Here is a 24,446-nt window from a genome sequence, read left to right as displayed (position 1 = left end):
CAGGAAAAAAGCACTCCTTTTTTATTGAGGCAATATAACCACAGAAATCTCTTACAACTTTTTCTGTATTTTCTTATCCAAGGAGATGAATTAGGCTATGGAAAAGAATGAAGTACTAAAGAGAGAGAACAAATTAAGAGGCACCAAAGGCAAGAATTGCCAGCTAAGTCCCATACTTAAACATCTATCACCCAAAAATCTAAACCAAGTTTCTTTTTGAAAACATGTTCAACAATACCTTGTATTTACAGTTAAATTATTCCCGCAATTCTGATGCCAAATATTTTCTTTCCGAGTTTTTATTGAAAGACCAGTAGACTGCATTCGGCTAAATGACTACCTTCATACCAGGATAAAGCCTAAACCAGAAGGTATGAGCTAAGAACAAATGATCAATTCATCTCTCTGGACAGCAAAAGCTGCTGAAGATAGTGGATGAACATTGTAACAGGAGCAAAACAAGTTTCATTAACAACAGTCAGTGTAGGGCTGTTAGTGTCACAAGTTGGTCTGCCACCCCTAAGAAAGCCAAAAGGAAACAAAACCCCAAGTATCTGGCACTCACAGGCACTTCTTGGAGCTCCTCCAAGCAGTGTTCCAGCAGAAGGCTGTTCAGTCCTTCATGAAACATGTATGCTTTATGTTGCGCCAGACTTTGGCCAGAAAATACAAATACTTTGAGTGTCTCCTTCTGACAATTAAATCTCAGTTTTAAAGGTGACTATACACTACAAAGGGTCTGGATATTTGCCAAAATGAATGACCAAAATAAGTAAACTTTGTTACTAATTATGTAATGGAGTGCAAAAAGCCAAGTTTTCTGATTAAGTGACCTGTCTGGCCTTAACAAAAATTATGCCACCTACATACACTACAAACCACTTTAGAATTCTAAACTCTTCAGTCAAATTCTTAGAATTTCCATACATGACAAGAATAATATTTCTCTACGACCACACATGTACAAAGAATTTTTTGCTTTGTATATGGAACAAAATTCTTCATTTTAAGTCAACAAGTTCAGAGAAAAGTCATGCACATTATTAAACACTTCAAAGAAAAAGACCAAAAAAGGCAAGACCAATATTTTCAAAAGAATCCAACCATTTTAGCTATTTTACTTCATACACCTACAATCTCATTTTACAGACTATAAGTAGCAACACAATTCCAAATTAAGTCAATAATTCTTCAGCATTGCTGAATATTATAAGATATTTAAGAATATTAATAAATAAATTTTCCAGATTGAAATAACTGTAACTTCTCTGAACATCTTTTTTATTTGTTAGGTTTTTTCCTACAGTCTTTCTCTACAGTCACAAGAAAAGGTACATTCCTCATACAGCTATAGTAACAACATCCAAGTGGTTTTGTGAAGCTGAGAAATCTGGTGAACATATTGCTAGACTTGTTAAGAAAACTGATATTCAAGCCTTTTGCCTCCTTACTGTAAGATATGCCCACCAAGCCTTCCCCTTCCAGTTCCACAAAGGATGAATTTGTAAATACAACTACATGATAAAGGCACAGCATAAAGAATTTCTCATTAAAACTGACAGAAAAGTCATCTTTATGATGCACGCTTTTCTTTACTTACATTAAGGGTGGGAAAGGATATTAACGTCAACAAGATAGTGTCTATGTTCAGCCTGTACCTGGGGCCAAACTCTAACAGTTGCTCCATCACTTGACAATCCCTCACCAGCCAGGGAGGGGAAGTAGGAAAAAGGAGAGCAGACCCATGTGTGGAAGTGAAAACAGATTTAATGAAGCACCACCAACACCAACAGAGATACACAGTTATACTCAGCCAAATGAATATCCAGTCATCACAACTGACCAGAGAGCAGGCCTCGGGAGAAGCCAGAGGAGGAGCAGCAGGAACCCCACAGGAGCTCCCTCTCCCCAGCAAACCTTCCCCCTTTATAATGAGCACGGCATCATGGGATGGGCTACCCCTGTAGCTAACTCAGGTCAGCTGCCCTGGATGACTTGAGCCTGCCTAGCATGGCCAGGCTGTGATTCTGTCCCAGCCAAAACAGGAGAGATATGTTATGAAGTATGCCGTTTACGATTTCATCATGCTCACTAGGGCACAATACTGCTACTCTATCATACTGTATTCCAACATGTCAACATCACAAACAAATTGCTACAGTTCAGTGGCAATGTACTACTGGGGCCACCATCCCATCACAGACTGCGCTGCAAGGTACGAATAAAAGCAAGCTTAAATAGTTTAAACATAAAAAACCAAGGCAAAGAACACACTGTAAACATGACAAATACACTTTACTTAAAGAGCTTGATAGAAAACTGGTTTTCAGCCAATTTTGAGATATAAATTAGCAAAACCAGACCTCTTTCTGATGTTAAGGAAAGCTCCAACACCACTTCATCAAAGCTACTCTCCAGCGCAGCACACATTTGATCATGGAGCACTACAGCTACTATGCATAATGCAGTTCTGATTCTGCATTTAACTTCTGGTTACTTTTTAATGCAATTTAAGAGACAAAAAATTATCAAACAATTTTGCTACTGCAGGACCAAAAAAAAAGTCAGTTATGACAGCAGATATTGATCTGTATTAATATTTTTTTTTATTATTTTAAGTGGCATTCAACAGTCTCAGTTAAGATTAGGGTCCATAGTGCTACCTGCTGCACAGACACACTGAGATAAACATGCCTTTAGGGCCTTACAACTACAGACAGACCAAATGGACAAACAAGTGGAAGAGAAGGGACCCGGAAGTGACATCTCCAAGTGATTCCGTTGCTACATGAAAGACATTTCAACTAGCATGACGACTCAGCCCCTTTCTCCTGATACTACCAAGAGGAGCTGGTCAAAAGCTTACTGCAGTGAAGCAAATGGTTGTATTACAAAAAGTCAGCTGGAAATCAAAGTAGAAAAAACCCCAAAGAACATACCAAAGAGTAAACTCACCAATTATATCGAGAGGGCAGTGAGAAGTGACGACACCAGTGAGCCTGGGTAAGACAACTCCTTTTTTTCTGAGCCATGCAATTCTACTTCCAAAAATGAATTTTTTAAAGATATGTTTAACTTGTACTGGTATTTTTTAACAGAGGATAGCAAAATAGTTATAAACACAAACAACTACTGCATCTGGTATGCTAGTAATAAATATCTGAAAATGACTGTTCTCAATTTATTTTTGTTCACACACTGACACAGCTGGCATGTCCCTATCCAGAATTTTCATGCAGTGACTCAGAAGATCCATCCTGCAGGTAACCTGTGAAATAGCTTACACTGAGCTGCTATAGGTTAGCAAATCTTAGATAAGTGTCACGGTTTGAGGCTGGGCCGGCCACTAACAAATAACAGACGCTCCCTACTAACCCCTCTCCCCTCCCAAAAGGGAAAAGGAGAGAGAATAAGGGAGAGAAACTTTACGGTTTGGAAAAGAGAACTAAAACAGCTTTAATGAAACAATAACAATAAAAGAAAAGGTAACAATAAGAATAAGGAAATAATGAAATATATACAACATGTACAAATATAAACAAAACTAACACCGAACCCAACTCCCCCCACCCTGATGACGATACGTCACCACCACATTACAGGGCTGGCACTGGGGCAGTCCCAGGCTGGACTCAGCAGCAGACAGGGACGGGATGCAGGAGCTGGACTCGGGCACTGGATTCAGGGATGCACGGGTCGGAATTGAAGACAGAAGAACAGACAGAGTCCTCCTTAGGTGTCGGCCATCGAAGAAGAGAGATTGACCCTCGTGATCCCTCAGCTTTATACTCAATATGACGTATAACGGATGGAACACTCTGTTGGTCAGGTTTGGGTCACCTGCCCAGTTCGCTCCTCCCAGCAGGTGCGACCTTTTTCGTGCTTGTGACCCTTTTCACACCCGGCACCCCAACATGGAGTACAAGATTTAGCAGTGACCTTGGTCGCTAAAAGAACAAGTATAAGCAAGGGCCTCTCTGCACACCATTCCTTGGTACAAACTATAAACATCAGGCCTTGTCACTGCTAGAAGCAGTCACTCCCTGGGAAAACATGCTGCTGTTTCAGAAAATGCCGTTAGTTAGAGGAGACTTAACTGAAAAGTTAAAGCACTAAACCAGAATTAGTTCTGATTTAGCCCAAACCAGGACAATAAGTATTGACAATTTTCTGTGTAGACAAAATCTGAGCAGGGGAAAATATGTACAGGGAAGCCCAGATGTATAAAATTTTCATGTGAAAGTAATTCAATGAAAAACTTAAAGTTAATTTTGAATATTTAGTTCTCAAACATACACCTTGCTACTACCAGCTACAGGTCCTTTGTTTTTTTAACATGAGAGCACACTGCTCAGGACCAAAGAATAACCGACATCTGAACGAACATCCAATTTTTGATACGTTTCAATGAATTACCATTCTAAGCAGATTGCTGAAAAGAAGAAACTTCTCTCTGAAGCAGATAAAAAGTGACACCATAAACCTGAGCGGATGTTCAACATGAAATCAAGAATCTAAAACATCTTTTACAGGACTGTGTTGATTTCTCAGTGCACAGAATTTTCATCATTATTGCTGTATTAGCAATTTATATGTTCAAATCCCATTTATGTGCTCAAATTAAAATACTCAATTAAAATTAAAATATTTCATTGAGTGCAGTAGCATTGGACTAATGGCATTATAAACCACATTTTCTATTTAGTAAGATGCTTACACAATGAATTATCTATAAAGCCAAATGTAGAATATGCCTACAGTATAGTTTTCAGGTTCGGGAGAATGAGCCATTGGCCTTGATCAGCACTTTTCAAGAGACCTGAAGCCAACAGTTTCCAGAAAGTTGTGGCGTTGTAAGTTTTTCATCAGGGAAAGTCCTTAGAAAAAGACCAAGATAGTATAGAGTAGAACAGAATAGAGTAGAACAGAATAGAATAGATTTTAGCTCATATTGCTAATACAGATAACTGTCCAAGCAAAAATAAATGCCTTATTCTTGCACAGCTGTACCTACAGAGATACCATGCACAAATACCACAGCAGTTTCAGAATAAATGAAAAAACTGGCAAAACATATTCAGGAGCTACATTGCTGATAGCTTTCTAAAATGGCGCAAAAAAAAAAAAAAAAAAAGAGAGAAGGAAGGTAGTGTAATGAACTATGAAACTCCCTTTTCTCAACACAGTTATTGTTTGAATCTCATGGTATTAGAAAAACAAATAGACATCTATTCTTTAAAATCCTCACAGGTTCTTTGCTATACCTGCCAAACTATCCATGGTAGCATTTGGTTGATCCAGATGCTTGGTAGGGTCTTGAATGTGACGATACAAAAGCTGATACTGTACTTGAGGGTTATGTTATGGGAAGATGTTGACTTTGGCAAACATAAGCTGACTAGGTATACATGTATGTCATTTTCTGCAACACATTTTACCACATCTGGCAGACATTTTACTGCATCTGAAACACTATCGAAGACAGAATGTGATCAACCCCCTCTCTGCAAATATTATGTTAAGACATCTCCCTGACTTTGCACTGACATGATTCTGACACTGCACCTGACCAATAATACTCAGAGATTAAATTATGCCAAGAAAGTACAGGCAGAAAGAAAATAGCCAGAAGTTTTCTCCTAGATCTTAAATACTGCTGCACAGTTCAGGTCACATAAGGCAAAGCTGACACACAAGCGTAAACTCCCAAACTCCAGAGGAAGTTTCTACACCAGCCATCTTTGAGAAAACTAGCTCACCACTGCTGCCAAGAACACACCAGGCCCAGGTAAGTGACTGCACCTGAGCTCAGGAAGCACACAGGGACTTCAGCCAAGCAAAGCCCTGAGAGCCCACAGCTCCATTCCCAGACCCTGGTTGCTCATCCTATCCTTCTGCTATTGCACGTGACAGCCACAGGCTCCTTCTGGGTCTGTTGAAGGAGTTATTCCTGGAACACAATAAAAAGTGAAGCTATTTAGACACTCTTTAAATTGCTATTTAGATACAGTGTTATCAAACCAGGCAGGGACTCCAGCTATTAGGACACCTCTGGCTTTCATCCTACCTGCTAAGTAGCCTCCTGCAAGCACAGCTTTAGGAACGTTGTCTTTAAGTGTTTCTAGTCACAAGACCAATCATTAAGGGGACAAAAGCTTGCAGAAACAACCCATTTAGAGCACTTTACTTCGATTTAGCTATAAACGGTGATTTCCTAAACCACACATTTGCCCTGTCATAATTGCATAAAATTCAAAGGGCTTTATCCACAGCGTGAGTAGAGAGACTATTTAACATTTGGGCTCTTGTGTTTATAGTATGAGTTAAAAATGGAGCTTCTGCCTCCTTCAGTGAATCCAGATTTTGCAAATGTCAGCCTCTTCATGAATTGAATGCAATTCCAAATTAAAAGGAAACTGGTACTGGAGGACCGCTTCTGCTTGGTTTCGATTTTATCACATGTATCAGCTTGCAAGCAGTGGCAATTGATGAGGTAGAGTTCACATAAAATTACAACTACTCCTTCATTCAGAAGCAGCCAAAAAGCCATCTTCGACCTCTCAATGAAGTGCTGATCCTTTCAGGATGACGGTCTCACCACATGTGCCCACAATTCCATGATTTCCATATTAGGGTCACTCCTCAGAAAGCTCCTCTTTGAAATCATTTGGAAGCTGAGCTGGGACATAAACAGTGCTTTGGGCAATGAATTACATATCATTCCTGCTCTCTGATAACAAAAACTTCCCAGTTATCCATTGGAACAGATCTGATGGCAACACCAATCCTACATCCCTTACTCCATGTTTACCAACAAGCCCTACTTGTTGAGTACAAAATATTTAGATATAAACACCTGGAGAGAAGGCAAGGTCAGCAAGAAGCCTACATTTCTTTACTTTCCCATTTAATTCCCAGACTAAGGCTTTTTCTACAGCAAAGTTACCTTCTGCTTTCAGAAGAGCAACTGAGCTTGCACAGACCACCACCCACAGTTGCAGCAATGCTGGCAGCTAACAGCCCAGCTGTTACCTCACCATAGATGAAAATGTTTTCCACGAAAAAAGCTAATATTAGCTGACTTCCACCCTTCCTATGCCACTTGTCTGTAGAGACAGGAGATGTTAGACAGCACGTTTCATTTTGATAATTTTGGGAGGTTGCATTAGACAGATGCCTACTCTAATTATTATTTATCCAATGTGCATCTGTTTTTTTAATATACAGTTCACATACTGATAAGCTCCCAATGGTTATTTTTATATAACATTCTTCAAAGGAACTTTCCCATGCTCTCATTCCTGCCTGCATGCTGCTCAACTGGTCCATGTTCTGGGTTTTCAGAAAATAGCCGTCATAGAGTCATCGAACGGTTAGGGCTGGAAGGGACCTTTAAAGGTCATCTAGTCCAACTTCCCCCTGCAGTGAGCAGGGACATCTTTAGCTGGATCAGGCTGCTCAGAGCTCCGTCCAACCTGACCCTGAATGTCTCCAGGGATGGGGCTTCTACCACCTCTCTGGGCAGCCTGTTCCAGTGTTTCACCACCCTCACCGTAAAAATTTTCTTCCTTGTATCTAGTCTGAATCTACCCTCTTTTAGTTTAAAACCATTGCCCCTTGTCCTATCGCAACAGGCTCTGCTAAAAGGTCTGTCCCCATTTTTCCTGTAGGTCCCCTTTAAGCACTGGAAGGCTGCTACAAGGTCTCCCCGGAGCCTTTTCTTCTCCAGGCTGAACAACCCCAACTCTCTCATCTGAATACATTTAATTCTAACACCAAGGTACTGAGAACAGAAGCAATGGAGAAATGCCATCTCTTCCAGCATTACAACAATGCGGAAAAGCCAAAGGAGGTATAGCAGTATGTGAAAGGGCAGAAAAAAAACTACAAAATTTGACTACTACTTCCCTGAAACATAACTGCTCTGACTTTGGTAAACTCTTGAGACCTGTAAATGCATGATAGTGGGACTGACAAGAATGTGGTGTGTAACTCAATGATGAGATAGCCAAGAGGGCTGCACCATAATCACAAGAAATGGCACTGGTTTAAAAAAGAAACAACAAAACAAAAAAACCACAAATGAAAACAAGCACATAAACATCAAATTATGTTTTATAGATATCATGTTGTTTTTAACTACTGAGTTCATCTCCTGACTTAAAGTCAGGATTCACTTTGTACAGGGTTTTTTTTGATGCTTCTACTTTAAATAAAACTTGCCATATGAGCTGAACCAAAGAAACACAGGATATATCACTACTGATAAAGACAGCTCCTCAAATAAAGCTTAAAACTTCCATTGACTTCTTTCACCTTAAAAACTTAAACCATAAAGCAATTTTCACAAATTTGTTTCAGAAATAACATCAGACGTGAGAGTATGATGTGGGAGAGAAAAAAAAAAATCATTTCTAGCCTGCCAAAATTCCTATACTATAGAAAGCACAAAGTCTTTGTCGCTTATGAACACAAAATAACTCACGCTGTTGTGTCAAAAAGATTATCTTTACTCAAAACCAATATTCTGGGCCAAAAAAATCAGACCTACTTTGAGCAATAAGAGGACTGCTAATAGAAACATCACTTAGCACTAGCAAATACGTTTTCCTCTAGTGAAAAAGACTTGTGAATGTGTTTTCACCTCACCTACTGCCAGATATAAAGGCACAAAGATAATCATACTATTCTGACCACATCGTTTTCCAGCAAAGCAAAAAACCTCATTGTCCCAGTCAAAATTTGGATGTGAGGCTGAAGACACCATTGTCACCTGCTATGAGCACTGCAAAATTTAAGAGATGTTTTGACATTCAGCGTAAGCTGTTCTCTCTAAGTTTCTTCCAGTTTGACCACTTTCTCATCACCATATTTGCTGGAACAGTCCAAAATTGGACAACTACCAAAAAGCCCCATATAATCCACCCGTATCGGATACACTGGGTTCGGCTATGCCAGGTCTTTTTAATAATCACAGCTGCAGTGTACACCAGATAGCACTGCAAAGTAAGATGTATCTGCTGACCTGGGCAGCATCACTTCCTGGGAACAAGCACCTCTGGCCTCATTCGGTTACTCTTTGAACAGCAGCCACAGAGACATTCCTGCTCACTACCGCCCTTTCTGCAGGCTTTCGCTTCAGCTGTAAGAGGTAAGTCCAAAACTAAGCATGAATCACAGACCTTATCTGCAGTAGTAATGTATATTAAAATCAGTGCAGGTGTATATTATCAGCCTATGGACTGGGCAACAGATTTGGATCAGTTGTGGCTTAAGTCCATCTAGGTCCCCACTACGGTGGCTCTGCCCTCCAAATCGTCATTCACTTGCACCAGAACCTTATCCATGTGGTCAGGCAGCAAGTTGGTTCTGGGAACCAATCCAGTGAAAAACATTTATTCTTTGTTTGCAGAAATTAATCATGAGTATTAGTACCAGTAGGTTAGTGCCAAAGAGAAAGTGGGGATGTGCTACTCGAAGGAAGACTGGACTATGGCAGTCTCTGGAGCCTGAAGAGCAGACAGCTCTGCTCCTTCCACCACCCCTGCTACCTGGGTGAGAATTGCTGACCAAGGGACAGGTGGGTGGCTGGGGTGGAAAAAAAGTCTGCAGCAGCTGCAGATCAATTAGACAAGGGCAGTAACTCAGAGCCTGCAAAGAATTTTCCAAGCCTATTCCTGAGACTTTTTTGCTTCTGAAAACCCTCTAGAGATTCCATACCTAAGAACTACTCCAACACAGCCAAACTGAACAAGTAATTAATGTCAAGTTGACTTTGTTTTCCTTCTAGGGTATCTCACAGCGCATCACTGAGGTAGAAACGGTCTGTTCTGTGTATTTTTCGGCACCACTGAATACATTACCTGACATTAGTAATGTACTTTTCTGCCTTATCTAGTTGTCATAAGAGAAAATATTAATAGCCCACAGCAGTACATGATCAATCTTAAAGAAATTAATAACTTACAATTCTTTCTGCTTCCAAAGCAATAAAGAATTTCATGAATCTAAAACTCCACGAAATGTTTTCACAGTCTGCCACGGAAGAGTGCTTCTGTTTTGTATGGGAGAACACGACCAGAGAGAGCACTAGAAGGTGAGCCCTGTGATTCAGAACAGTAAAAATCAACAAGATCAGAAACACTAATCTCAAAACCTGCGGAGAGTAGAAGAGGAAACCATTACAGATAAATCAAATCTAGGCTTTGGTCTTCAAAAGTTACAGATAAAAAAGTGGATGCTTTCCCAACGGAGTCTATTGGCTCAGATCTCATTTTAAGGCCTCAAAAAAGCACATTTCTTTCTCAAATGTCTATTGGCATATGCATAATATTACATAAGCCCCTTTTGTGGGGTTACTTGAAACACAAAATTACTTTTGACTCACTTGTCTTATGTAAATTCACAGTCAAGTGCCTCCTCTGAAAAAAACTAACACAAAAATTAAAGGCACAGGATTATCAATATGCATGTAGCAGATGAAAGCCAGAAAAATTGGGGGAGGGCGGAAGAGTAGTCTTATTCCCTTTCATACAGAGTGTTCTAGCAGGAAATGTACTATCACTACGTTTAAGTAAAAGATCAGACACCATAACCAGCACCTGGAGAAAAAGAAAGAAAAAAAAAACCACAAAACAACACACACATACTTAAAACTAGAACTGTTTTCTCACATCAGTACTGAAACAGGCTTCACAAGGGTGCCAAATCTCAGTTGCAAAACATGCTACAGCTGTGGGGTCAGAAAACAGGTTTGGGCAAGTCCTGAGCTGGTGGAAACTGTCACTGTTGTACTGAATGCAGGATGGCCACTCAGCAAGTTGAAAAAACTCTTAGTTGTTTGTATTTCCTGCGACATAAGAATGTCTATGATACGTGACCCGAGATTAACCTCCTCTCACTATAACATAAAATCATTAATTTAAGATTTATCTTAAGACAACTGAGATAAATTTGACTGGAATTTTTTCTTTCTAAAACAGCATTAGTGTCTTTTAAAGTCAGGTTTTAAGATCACAGGTCTTTTACCATACCTCTGATTGCAATGGCTAGTACTGAGAAATATTTTGCCAAAATATATAAATAACTTCTAAGAGATGCATTTTAATCCATATGTCTGTTCATCAGACACTTTTATCAAATCCCTCTTGGCAGCAAGAGCACCAAAGGGATTTTCACGTTTTTCTCTCACCCACTGCAGAGAAAATTCATCAAACAGATCTATGTTAATTAGAATTAAAAGACTCTGAAAAAATATTACTATTATTAAAAAAGGCACAGGGAAAAAAAAATGAGCCGGGTGTCTGAATGCTCTCCATTTCAATTAATTAATTAATATCCCCCCACACCATTGGTCCATCCTCTCTGTCTCAAAACCAGAAATCAAGCCTCTTGTAAGATCAAGTCACCCAAATAATCACTTTTCAAAACCACAGGCTAACAAGGTTAACATTTTTCTCAAGCTGACGTACAAGTTTTTCTTCTATTGTAAAAATGAAACAAAAAAAGAGCAGAGCTTTCTCCACAGATTCCATCAGAAATACTGACTTAATCAAGTAATTGGCATTTAGGAGACTAGAAATAAGAGCTAAAAATTCACTATTGCCATCACAGTGAAAATGTAAGTGACTGGGGGTCAACTGAAGAAAGAACTTACATTTATTTCACTACTCTGAGATTATTGCAGACATTTGGTAACAAAAACATGAAAGATTACTGCAATGCAGTTTTTGACAGATAATATTTCCTGTCAAGACAGAACAGAAAGAACTGTAGAGCTTCGAGATTGTAATCGTTTCGTACATTTCTACGTACAAAGTACTTTTTTAAGCAAAATATTTCACCCCTGCAGCTGCTATCTCTTAGATGTACTGCCATCCTTCATCTTCATCCTCCCACAACTGGAATGGAAGGAAGAAATGACAAGACAAAGTTTTCAATCTTAAAACAAGAAAGTTTTACACACGATAGCAGGAATAGATAAAAGAACCCCACGTGCATTATGAGTTTGTGAAATTACATCAACAATAAGAGACTTTGTACGTTGCTTCCTTTCCTGATTTGGCATTAAAGACATGCAGGCATTTGCAAAACCCTGTCATAAAACAAGTAAGAATTTATATGAGTTTTTACTGACAGATGTCTCCCAACAGGGGTCAATGCCAGGTTGTTCTTCCCCAGCCCAGATTTGCAATCTGTTCTTATCTGATTTAGTATCTCATTGTTCTGCTGTTCAAATGAATTATATATATTTTAAACACCAAGAAACAAGATTGGGTAAGACAAAGGCTTCATATGAATCTCTAAAGCTGTGTCGGATCTGATCCAAGTTTATCTGCACAGACTTCATCTGAAAGATTGAAGTTTGGGTAATGTAAAACATTGCAAGGCACAACTGATAGATGCTATCCAAGACAGAGTGGATATGACTAAAGCAATGAATCAAAATTTACAAGTCTCATGGATACAGGGGGCTTTGTAGGGTTTCTTTGAAGATAGAAGTGTTTGAGGTTTTATTCAAAACAATAATCTAACAGAGGGAGCACCAGACAAGACTGGAAGGTGATTTTAAGAAGTGACAGTAGTTAAGCATGAGAAAGACTTTTAATAAAAGGTTTCATCCTCACAGAACGATAACCAGAGCAAAACCAAGGCCAACTTTTGTCACTGTAGCTTAAATCTTACTAATTTTGCAAATTAAAAAAAAAAAAAAAAAAAAAAAAAAGAGAGAGATTCATTCTACATAGACGTAGATGTAAGTAGTTCTTCCATTCCCACACAGGGAATCTGTTCTACAGTCATACCAAGTATTGCTTTATAAGAAGAAGAAACACCCACAGGCTTCCCTTTCATCAATAGATTACAACACTCTTACAGTCTTTTGATACAAAAGGGCAAGCAGATGTGAAACTACCTTCAGAAACAGTAAATACTAATTTTGAACTGAGTAAAAACTACAGACAGGCAAAATTTTGAAAATTAAGGCTTACAAAACAAGAAATCAGGATTTCAGGTGTTACATGTGTATGGCCATCTCTGAGCAGGCACTTTGGGTGCTCATGCAGCACTTAGGAAAGTCAGGTTGCAAAAATTCTGCAGTTTAAAGGAAGAAAAAAGTAATCAACAAGCAAACAGAAATCCAGTGCTTGTATTTTTAATTTTCTCTTTAGTAGTTCTGAGCAGACTTGTAACTTGTCAGACATGAACACTAGATTCAAAAGGCTCCTCTGTATCTAATGCTTCCTTAGTAAAATCTGATTCAGCTTGCAGAACTTACATTTTTTCATGTTTTTTTATAACTCACTTTTCTCTCCCTCATATGTATTTTAGTACTTCTATAAAATATGTATATGCATATACACATATATAAAAATTGTATATACATATATAAAAATGTCTCATATACTTTTCCCTTTTGCATCAGTTTGAAACAGGTAGTCTTTGAAGAATAAAGTCCTGTCAAAACAAATCTAATGGGTACTAGCTACCAGAAATTTCTACTCAGAAGCACTAAACTACTTCATGCTGGGACCTCTTCACTACGAAGCATGCCGTAAAACGTTATTAAATATCTAACACACAAGGATAGTATTTATGGGTTTTACCCATTTGCGGTGGCATCGCTTTCCAGCAGCAACTGCTGTCAGCTCTGCTGGTTTCAAGATCACAGCAGAGCACCGCGCCTCTCCTAACGCCGACCGTGCGTCCCCCAAGCACATCCGCGACCGCCAACTACAACTTAGGGTCCGTATCTGGTTTTAAACCGAGGAACGAGAGGGTAAGCGGGCATTTCTTGTCACGCGATGGAGCGTCCGTGTTCCTGAAGGGCGACCAAGCTGGCGTCTGTCCCCCTCCAGTGAAGGGCGGGAGGACGGGCGGGAGGTGGCCCCGACACCCCGCTGCCAGGCCGCGGGGCTCCAGCCCACCGCCCCAGGGCAGGGCTGGGCGGCAGCACCCGAGGCTGCGGCCGAGCGGCTGCAGGCCCCATTTCGGTGGGGGCCCCAGCACATGTTGGCAGGGCTTTAAAGGAAGGTCTCGGCAAGAGGAGAAGACGGGGACGAGGCGCCGGCGATGGCGGTGTGTGTGCCCCTCCTCGCCTCCAGCCAGGCGGCAGAGCCGGAGCCGGGCCCTCCGCGAGAAGCTCGGCCCCGGGAGAGCGGTGCAGCCCGGCGGAGGGGCACCGCCAGCCCCCCTCCCGCGGCGGCAGGCAGCTCATGCGAGCGCTTCCCGCGCTGGGGCCGCTGGCCCCCTGTGAGAGGGAGGAAAAGGAGGAAGAGGAGGAAGAGGAGGAGGGAGGGGAGCAGAGCAAGCACGCACCTTCCCCTGCGGAGCTGGCCGCAGCAGCGCCAGCGCAGCCCGCACCTCCGCCCGCCCGCCGGGGACGGGGCGGAGGAGGAGCCGCCGCAGGGGGTGGAGGGGGGCGGGCCGCCGCCCCGGCCCGTTGCACCGAGGCGCCTGAAGCCGCCGCAGGGGCCGAGCCCGCGCCCGCGCCGGCGCTGCGTTGCGGGCAGGGTCGGCCGGCCGGCCCCGTTTGCCGGCGGGCCGGGCCGTGGCGCCTCGTGGGCACCTCTGAGGCGAGGCGAGGCGAGGCGGGCCCCGGCCTCTCGGGGAGGAGGCCTAAAAACTCCCATCCACTCCCATCACCAGCCCTGCACGGGGAGAAGCCCCCTCGGTGCGAGGGGGGTGCCAGCTGCACCCGTCTTTGTCGGGCGGGTGCGTTAGTGGTGTGAGGACGTACAGCAGACAGGCGAGGCATGAGGAGGCTTTCCTGCTGCCTGCGCGGTGGCAGCGGCCTTCTCCCTGGGCGCCTCAGAGCGTGGCCGTGCCGTGTCGCGCCTCAGAGCGTGGCCATGCCGCTTGCTGATGGTTTCAAGCTGACTGAGAGCCGTCGCGGCCTTCACACTGCTGGGAACCACGGCAGGGCCACCACCGTTCCTCGCATGGCGGCCTCCTGCACAAGTAACAGTGCAGGCATTTCAATAAAGGTGTGTTTGTAAGAACACTTAAGTAAATGAGTGCAATTTCTTCTGTAGATAAGATCTTAAAATACAAACATGGGTCTTAATCTGCAAACACTTGAATTGAAGCTCTCGATTGGTTCTGTTTAAGTCAATGGGACTTGTAGGATCAAAGCCCTTGGTGCTTTTCCAAAAAGCTGCTGTAGCAGGAAGACAGTGAAGAATTTCCCTCTAGTATTCAACACAGTATTCCAATATTCATGAACTTTTTGCCTAAGTGAAAAGACTAATACTAATGAGCTTCATGGGCGTGTACCTTGAGGAGGGATTTGAAACACAGTTTATTATAAGATAATGGCTGTCCCTGCCAACCTGACTCCTCCGCCCATTTATTTGAGGTGATTCATTTGTATTTTTTCACTTGTATTTTTCAGTGTATTTTTGCAGCCAGGTCTGTGACCTCTGCTACACAGATGACAGAGCATGCCAGTGGGATGCAACAATTCATTTCTCTCAAACTGCCACAGTCCTTGAGACTGTTCCATTGAGTGTAAGAAAATAACTGTTTAAATAAAAGCGTTACACAAGTCAATGGCTGTTGGAGATCTGCCTGTCTACCTGTCTCTTTTCTGCACATTCTCTATATTCTTCACATACTGTGCCCCATAAGTGTCCGTCTGGGACTGTATCTCTGGAAAGATATTATACACAGTGATTAAATAGTTATAAATGTGTCGCTGTAAGTCATGCAAGAAAATATTCCATCCTCAAATGTTGGCTGTTGCCCCCACAACATCTTGAACTTAACCACCAATGTACAGCTTTTCTTTTTGCTTCCAACGAAAGATAAAACACAGGAGAGGTCTGCATGCCCAAGCTCATGTAAAACTGAGTTTTTGCACTATCTGAGTTTAGGATTTTGGTTGTTTCCTGAGAGTGATTCCTTCTGTCTTCATTTGCTCCCTTTACAATTAAATCACTTCCCAAAATGGGTTTCCTATTAATTTTTCCTGAATTAGCTTCCTTTGTTAATTCTTCCACAGCCAAGGAGCTAGAAGGATGAGTGATAATAAGCCATCTTTTTCCCCTGTCATAAAATAGTCAGGAGGATGGAGAAATCTTGGCATGGCTGTCATTAATCCCAGGTCAGAGGGGAAAGAGCACACTGCTCATGTCTTCTGCTGTCCTTGCCTGAGAAGCAGTAAGAGCAAGTGAAGAGACATAACAACAAAACCTAGTGCTCCACCCCCCAAGTCTCTTCAGCAGCAACATGCACAAATCTGTTTATGGGTTTGAAACACATCAGTAGCCACGTAGCCTCGGGAAAGGTATTTCCATCACACCCATCTCTTACATTATTTTCTCATATTTTGCATTATTTACTAAATGCATAATTTTCCTTTAGTGTGCAGCTTCAGGACTTTCAGATTGCTGTTATTCCCTCCTCAGGATTGTAATTGTAAATCAGGGAGAGGCTGGAGCTGAGGAGACCTGTGCTCAGTTTCCCATACTTTATAAGCTACTTAGCTGGGCAAAATCCTAGCTCCCTCACCCACAAATCACCCATGTGATCCACCTTGCATACTTCTGAACTCATTAAGGCTATTCAGGTGCTTGAAGGTCCCCGTATGGATGTATCTTTACAAGACTGCTGTGATCACACTGGTAGGAACAGTGTCTGAGTCAAGAACTTAATAGTCAAGAAAGGGATTTGATATATATGAATGTTAAAAATAATCAGAATTATCTGATTGTAACTTGGTGCTTTCGGGAATAAGCTGGTATCTAATTCCTGGAAAAGGGAATGAAATCTAATGTGAGGACAGATGACACTTCTTACTGCTGGATTTTTTTCACCTTCTATTATGCAGTATATGAAGCAACTGGTGGAGTGTGCTGTTAGGCACAGGATACCGCCTGAATGGATCCTGAACCTCTTCTGATAGGACAGTTGTGTGGTACCATGCTTCTCACTGCGTGGAATGGGGATCATAGAATTATAGAATCATTTAGGTTGGAAAGGACCTTTAAGATCAAGTCCAGCTGTTAACCTAGCACTGCCAAGCCCACCACTAAACCATGTCCCTAAGCACCACATCTACCCATCTTTTAAATACCTCCAGGGGTTGTGACACCACCACTTCCCTGGGCAGCCTGTTCCAGTGCTTGACAACCCTTTTGGTGAAGAAATTCTTCCTAATGTCCAATATAAACCTCCCCTGGCACAACTTGAGGCCAGTTCCTCTCATCCTATCACTTGTTGCTTGGGAGAAGAGACTGACCCCCACCTCACTACAACCTCCTTTCAGGTAGCTGTAGAGAGCGATATCTCCCCTCAGCCTCCTCTTCTTCAGACTAAACCCGTTCCCTCAGCTGCTCCTCACAAGACCTGTTCTCCAGACCCTTCACCAGCTTCGTTGCCCTTCTCTGGACACGCTCCAGCACCTCAATGTCCTTGTTGTAATGAGGGGCCCAAAACTGGACACAGTACTCGAGGTACAGCCTCACCAGTGCTGAGTACAGGGGCACGATCACCTCCCTACTCCTGCTGGCCACACTATTTCTGATACAGGCCAGGATGCCGTTGGCCTTCTTGGCCACCTGGGCACACTGCTGGCTCATGCCCAGCTGGCTGTCGACCAGCACCCCCAGGTCTTTTTCTGCCCGGCAGCTTTCCAGCCACTCATCCCCAAGCCTGTAGCACTGCATGGGGCTGTTGTGACCCAAGTGCAGGATCAGAACTTCATACAACTGGCCTCAGCCCATCGATCCAGCCTGTTCAGACCCCTCTGCAGAGCCTTCCTACCCTCAAGCAGATCCATACTGCTGCCCAGCTTGGTGTTGTCTGCAAACTTACTGAAGGTGCACTTGATCCCCTCGTCCAGATCACTGATCACAGAACTGGCCCCAATATTGAGCCCTGGGGAACACCACTTGTGACCAGCCACCAACTGGATTGAACTCCATTCACCACCACTCTTTGGGCCTGGTCATCCGGCCAGTTTTTACCCAGCGAAGAGTACACCTGTCCAAGCCACTAGCAGCCAGTTTCTCCAGAAGAATGCTGTGGGATGATGGATGATGCTATTTTGCTGTGCTTTCTCCAGTCTGTTTAGGCTGCATGGTTTTTGGAGCAAGGACTGATGCGGTGGAGCTCCAAACTTTATTGAAGTCTCTAAAATGTGACTGTATTAAAATAATAAAAAGAAATCACAAGCATATTCACATACTAATTATTATGCAAAGTGGGAGGGGGAGGAAAGAAAGTACGAGATTCCTTTGAAAAGCTGCCAGCACAGGTCCAAACACAAAAGATGTTTGAAGTGGGAGCACACTGTATCAGCCTGAAGGAATTACTAATACACCAGCTACTCTTGTGTAGAAGCATGCTCTCAGTTTTCATTTTATGACATTTATTTATTTACCAAAGCATTTCCTATTTTTTGACTCAGTCTCCCAAAAGTCTCCTCTAGGTCCACATTGTATTTCAGTACCACTAGAAGGTGTTTTCTTCATTTAAAGTTTTTCTTTGTTGCTTTGTACTGCAGGCACATAAATATGGACTGCTGATTAATGCAAACTTCAGCTTTTATTTCCTGTTCTTTTTCAGTTAAAGGAGCTGAAAAGAAATATTCCAAAGTTTCCAAGAAGCACTGTTTTTCAGTTGTTCGTAGGAAAAAGTTCTCAAGCTTGACCCTGACTTGTATGTCTTTCCATTTATGCAGCCTGGCAGCAAATAAATATATCCTAGTAGTGCATAGAATGTGGAAAAGGGTAGGGACATTGTGAAAGAAAAACAGCAAACACCTCATGGCAGGTATTCTTCTACACAGTTCTGCTAGCTTTTCTGCTGTTGTGTCAGAGCAACGTCAGCCGAGAGCAGAACGTCTGCCGGCAGCGGGGTGGTAGGGCATGCTTGCTTGGGACACATCTTACCTGGGGCCTGTCCAGTGCTATACAGGTTTACTGTCAAAATTCAGCATTAGTTGCCCCGAGTATCTATGCATTCTCATACTAAGTTGATGTAAGCCAACAAAATTCAGCCTCTCCTGACAAAGTGAAATCTCCTCTCTGAATAACACAAGCCAACATATAGCTACTAGCAACATGCCGCTGTATACATGCTCCAAGAACACAGCGATGTTGGCAGCTGCAAGCCCTGGGTCCTAACCCAGTGTGCAGCAGCCCTTCTGCTGTTACAGTCTCTTGCAGCGAGGGCATGCAGCATCTCAAAAAAGCAGTGATGAACACACATGCTCCAGGGACATAAGAATGTCAGCAACTCATGAACCCACAAAAGTTCTGGCAGCAAAACTTGCTAGTAAGACATATCTTGGCAGTGTCATTTCTCCTGCAGATTACTACAAGTTTACTTACTGGGGCAATGGCTTTGTCATGCCACAGAAAGGTTTTTGTTAAGCATTAGTGGAAAGTGTTCCTATTTCAATCGCCTTATAAACTGTGTGACTTGTTTTGCCATGGGTAGAGAGCGGATCATGGGCACCTCATGTAAAACCAGAGGTGCAAGGAGCGCTCTCTATGCATTGGATCGCCAGTCTTCAGGTAGCAGTAGGTCCAGCAATATATATGACTCCTCCTCCACTCCTGTTTACAAAGCAAAGGCATTTGGATGCCTAACATCGATTATCATACATTTGCATTGAAAATCACTTTCCTTACGATGAAGGAATTAAATTATAAATAGTGTCTCTCAGCAACTCTCTTCATTACAGCTAGGTACCTTTATTCATCTCAATATTTTTCTGAGGACAAAATCCAGGTTCAACTTACCCAGGTTCAACTTACTCAACACATATTTGTCCCAAACAAGTTTAAATCCTTACATGCTTTTAAAAACGCAGATAAAATACATCTTTTATTTCCGGATATATGGACTCAGGGTAAAGGGAATCTTCTGCCGTGTACCAAAGCAGCCCTTTTTTCATAACACGTCTACTCTAATTGTGAGTTCCAAGTTCAAAGGACATCCAGTGCAAGTCCACCACCCTGCATGAAAACATAGTTACTCCCTGGGCACAGCTTGGGCTGGGTTGAACTGTGTTGAACTTCATACAGGATGAGCCAATAAAATATCCACCTAACAGAGGCAGGTGGGAGGCTGAGCAGGAGTGTGTCTTCTCTGGTCAATGATGCTTCAGCCAGCCATTGTACTGGGAAGGGGAGTGTTCTTGGAGTGGCAGGTACTAGACAGATGGACAGAAACGAGTGTCAAAATAGCTTGTTACCATGTGAACAGGCCCAAAAGTGAGGTGTTTTATTTTGTGATGGGTTTTGAATGCAGACACAACTCCCCACTCAGTGTGTGGTTGCATGCTTTGAGACCCAGCTTCACCAACATGTCATTCTAGGTTTAACTACGAGACTCTGAACAGGCTGTTTGAGTGAAGCAGAGATAAAATAGCATTAATCATTTAAACTTCAAAGAAATGTGATTCTGCAAGAAAGTCAATGTCTTACTGTCAAAACTACCGGAAGTTTTGGAGTCCTCTTCTGATCCTCTACGATATATATAAGATCGCATGATTCTTACTCAAATCTGCAAAGTCTGTCTGATCACAGTTTGAAAGCTTGCTGAAAAGTGAATGTCTGACATACTAAGAGCTTGTGTAAAAGAATATATTGCTTATTTAAGGTACAGTATTTCTTAGAAGCTAGAAGAGCCAGAGTTGAACAAGTCTACGGAGTTTCAGCATCTGCATTAAAAGTCCCATCAGGAAAGGCTAAAGTAAAATTCCACTTAGCTTTTAGTGGTTGAATGTGTGTTACAAAAAGCACAGACTGGCAGAGAAAAATTGATGATTTCTACTGCCAGAGCTGTTACAAAAATCAAACCATGAATTGCAAGAAGTCACATGGCTGAGCACCTTTACCCAGTTTTTGAGATGATAAAAGAAAACTTTAGACTCTTTGACAGCTCTTCTGTAGGTATAAAGTTCTCTTTTTTATATATTCAGGCTTTTTTTTTTTTTAATAAAACCACTTAGAAGCTGAAAAAGCAGGAAAGCTTGTACTCTTCCAACCTATGGGAAAGAAGAAAGATTGAGACCTACGGTTTTAAAGCCGTAACAGCATTGACTTGAATTATTGAATTATTCCATTCAATTCAATAACTAGTGAAAATGCTTTTGCCCAATAATTAAGTTACTTTCAATAATTACATATGCTTTAAGTTAAAATGGTTTTGCTCATCTTTGTTCTGATGTGCTTAATATATTTTACTTCATAAGAAGCACTAATTTTATGCATTCTTAATGAAATCTGAATTTCCATTGAAAAGCAAGTTGAAACAAATAAAAGCTATAAACTGAATCAGCTGGTAAATAAATATTTATTTACCATTTTTAACATAACAGAGTGGAAAAACTAGAATATAAAAATGGAAGTTAAGCTTTGTAGCGGCATAAATATGTAAATAGTGTGTGCTCCCACAGAGCAAAAAAGAAGTAAAAAATTTACTGTAAAGATTAAATTAAATTACAAGTTAACAAGTCGTCATTTACCAGCCAAGGAAAATGAAATTTCTTTAGGAAAATACCTGAGCACATGCAAAACAAGGTGAAAGCTGATGATTTAAAGAAAGGTTTCTTGCTGCTGCTTTGATTGTAGTCAATAATTTAAGCTACCTGATTCTCAGGGAAGGTTTTGCTGCAGGATGGAGCTCACATAATGAAGATTGACTAGAAATGTTCCTGAAGCCTTGCCTCACCAGCATAAAGGTGGCACAGCCACTAGCCTGGCAGTAAGGCACCAGGTCAAGGCAGGGTCCTTCATTCAAGCTTTTTGGTCTAAGCAGGAGTTAAGCTGTACCCTCAGCCATCTGAGATTTGGCCCCAAAAGCTGTTCCTTCCCAAGAAGAGGTTTTTCCCCAAGTCAGCATTAACTCAGCTGGCACTGTGGGCTGCTCCAGAAGGAAGCACATGCTCCGCTTCTCTTCCTTTCACAAGAGACTCTTCTGTTAGCTCTGCGGTAACAAAAATTATAGGGATGAATGATGAAAACTGAATTTTGGACTGCTTTACATTCTTTCAGTACTGTTTAGTGTGATGGTTGTTGACTTCTCCCCTACCGCTATATTTAGAAAGGGGAGTAGGAGGCAGATGAGCGTTAGTATTATGGGTTATGACACAAAAACATCAAAAAGAAAGTCTGTTCTCATTTCTCTTTGGTATCCTCTGGGGATCTTCAGTGCTTAGAGAAAGCTCCTTTTCCACCACAGGAGCTCAGGAAAATGGGCACCAAACTTTGTTTAGACTCTAGGACTACACATGGCCATACAAGGTGGGTGGGTAACTAGGACACAGAACTTTTTCCTCCACTGAGCTTAGTTTCTCACCACTAGATAAGCTTCAAGTAGCTTCTCTGGTGGAATTATTGTTCCTTATACGTCAGCACTTGGATTAAAAATAGAAAAAAATCAGAAGCTTCCTCTGCATTCAAAAATCAACAAAAGATCCATGGGAAAAAAAAACTGCATAATGCCCAGAAGAAATCTAAATGAATTAAAGTCACCTCCTACAGAGAACTTGGGCTCTGTTTATTTTTCAGCAAAGTATTACAGGTTTTGCAATATTTCTCTGGAAGTTTTTCACAAGCATTCCAGCTTCCTCTCACTCTGGGCCAGGGCTGAACTGCTGGGCTGGAGGAATTCTTTGGACCTGACCTTCAGCCATGAGAGAAAGTGGCCCTGAGTCCAGCCCAAATACAGCATAGTTTTTTAAGCTGCAACGTGAATTAATATCACTCAAGAGCTCTGCAGGCTACACCATGAACACATTTGATATTGAAGGAGTTAAGGGTAGTAAAAGCTTGACATCTCCCAAGCATGGAAAAGAAACAGAAAGTTGCTTCAATATGCAACAGCGCATCTCAACTGCAAAGCCCTGATTGCACGTCTCATGCATTTCTTGCCACCTCCCATGGAAAAAAGACAACCCAGAACCTTCCAAGTGCAATGCAGCACCCCAATCATTGCCTTCTGCCACCCTCCCATCACCTCCTGTGGGTAGCAGAAGATCTGCACGGTCAACCCTGGAGGTCCTCCACCCATTTTGCTGTGGCAGTTCCTCTGCAAATCCAGGGGACAAGAAGCCAGCAGAACCTGCAACCGGCAACATCCGATGTGCTGGGAAGCAGTGGGCAACCACGTGTCTCTCAGGGTATGACACCAACACCTAGCCACTCTCCTGCCTACAGATCCTTTCTGTTAAGTGCAAATTCAGTGTGACGGCAACAACTCAAGAAAATAAAATGCCTTGTAACTTCCAGTGGAAAACGTGGGCTGTCAGGACAGCTTCTCTTCCTGCCTTCTTTCCACTCACCCCAAATTAATGTCTGTAGTTCTACACGGGCCCTGTCACCTCCCCCCCCTCTTCCCGCTAGAAACTAAGCTCAGATACTGCAAACACACAAAGGGTTTTTCAGATTTCCACCCACGTGACAGCTACTCTGCACATCCGATGCACATGAGAACTTGGTTCACAGGGGTCAGGGCAGGAGCTCTACTTTCATTTCTAGCTCTACTGAGCTTAAGTGTTATCATTTGCTTTTTTTCAAAGCAAAAAATAGACAACTTTACTTCACAGGGGAAGAAATCTCGGCAAGGCATCTTTTCCACTGGCAGGGTTGGGTTACAGCTCCCCCACTCCCACCCACACAGCTGAACCCAGCGCCTGGTCAGCCCAAGTCAGGAGGAAATGAAATGCAGATGTCCGCGTCCCCCTTGCCTGCTCCAGTTCCTTAGGAAAACCACTCTTCTGCTCCAGCGGTGAACCACCCCAGGACCAGAAGACGTGCCAGGGAAGGGGATACTTGCTATATCTTTTCTCAGACAAACTGTACAGCAAAGTCATGCTTCCTCAACCTGAAGAAAGTTTTGGAAATGCCCTGAAAGTTTACAGCACGGAGTTTTCACACCAAGGTTCAGAGCTCTGTGATACACAGGCAAGAGCTCAAATGTAACAAAATTTAGTATTAAAGCTCGTTAAAAACAGATAACAATATTGCAAATTCCTTAAAGAAATGTCAATCTGATTAAGCAAGTGCTAAGTAACAAATATAACTGATTGCAAGTTTTAAAAAAATTACTGTATTATTTGTATATGTATATATATCTGTAAGAACAATAGTTTCCTTAGAGATCCTTTTCCTCTCAGATCCCTCTTCCCTTCTCCTTGTTTGCTTATTTGAGCCAAGAATATAATACCGAGCATACTCTCATCATCTCCCTCACACCGACAGTTTTTGTTTAATGTTTATGTGGATACTTCTTTCCTTACAAAAGTTTCCTGTATTCCGTATGTTCCTGTATTCCGTATGTTGCTTAAAATAGTATCTGTCACTCAAGACTGCACTCTACTGTCATTTCAATACAGAGCTCCAAGGAAAAAAAGAGCAACAACTAGCCAAAGTTACAAATATGCTATTCTCTTATTAGGAGATACAAGAGGCCAATTTTGGTTTTAATTTATC

The 24,446-nt window shown here is 42.0% G+C and overlaps 1 protein-coding gene across 1 annotated transcript in view; it reads right to left on the bottom strand.

Moving 5' to 3' along the window:
• CPQ (carboxypeptidase Q) overlaps positions 1-13,058 on the bottom strand; it is a 174,938-nt gene extending 161,880 nt beyond the window's left edge. The window contains exon 1 of the mRNA XM_086465921.1: positions 12,990-13,058. The gene's annotated coding sequence lies outside the window, so the exon portion shown is untranslated. The remainder of the gene's footprint in view (positions 1-12,989) is intronic.
• Between the last annotated feature and the right edge of the window lie 11,388 nt (positions 13,059-24,446).

The sequence above is a fragment of the Leptosomus discolor genome, chromosome 5, assembly GCF_034619465.1.
Source record: "Leptosomus discolor isolate bLepDis1 chromosome 5, bLepDis1.hap2, whole genome shotgun sequence".
Classification (NCBI taxonomy): Eukaryota; Metazoa; Chordata; class Aves; order Leptosomiformes; family Leptosomidae; genus Leptosomus; species Leptosomus discolor.
The sequence above is the reverse complement of the archived record's forward strand: the minus strand, read 5'-3'. Positions and strand labels throughout refer to the sequence as shown.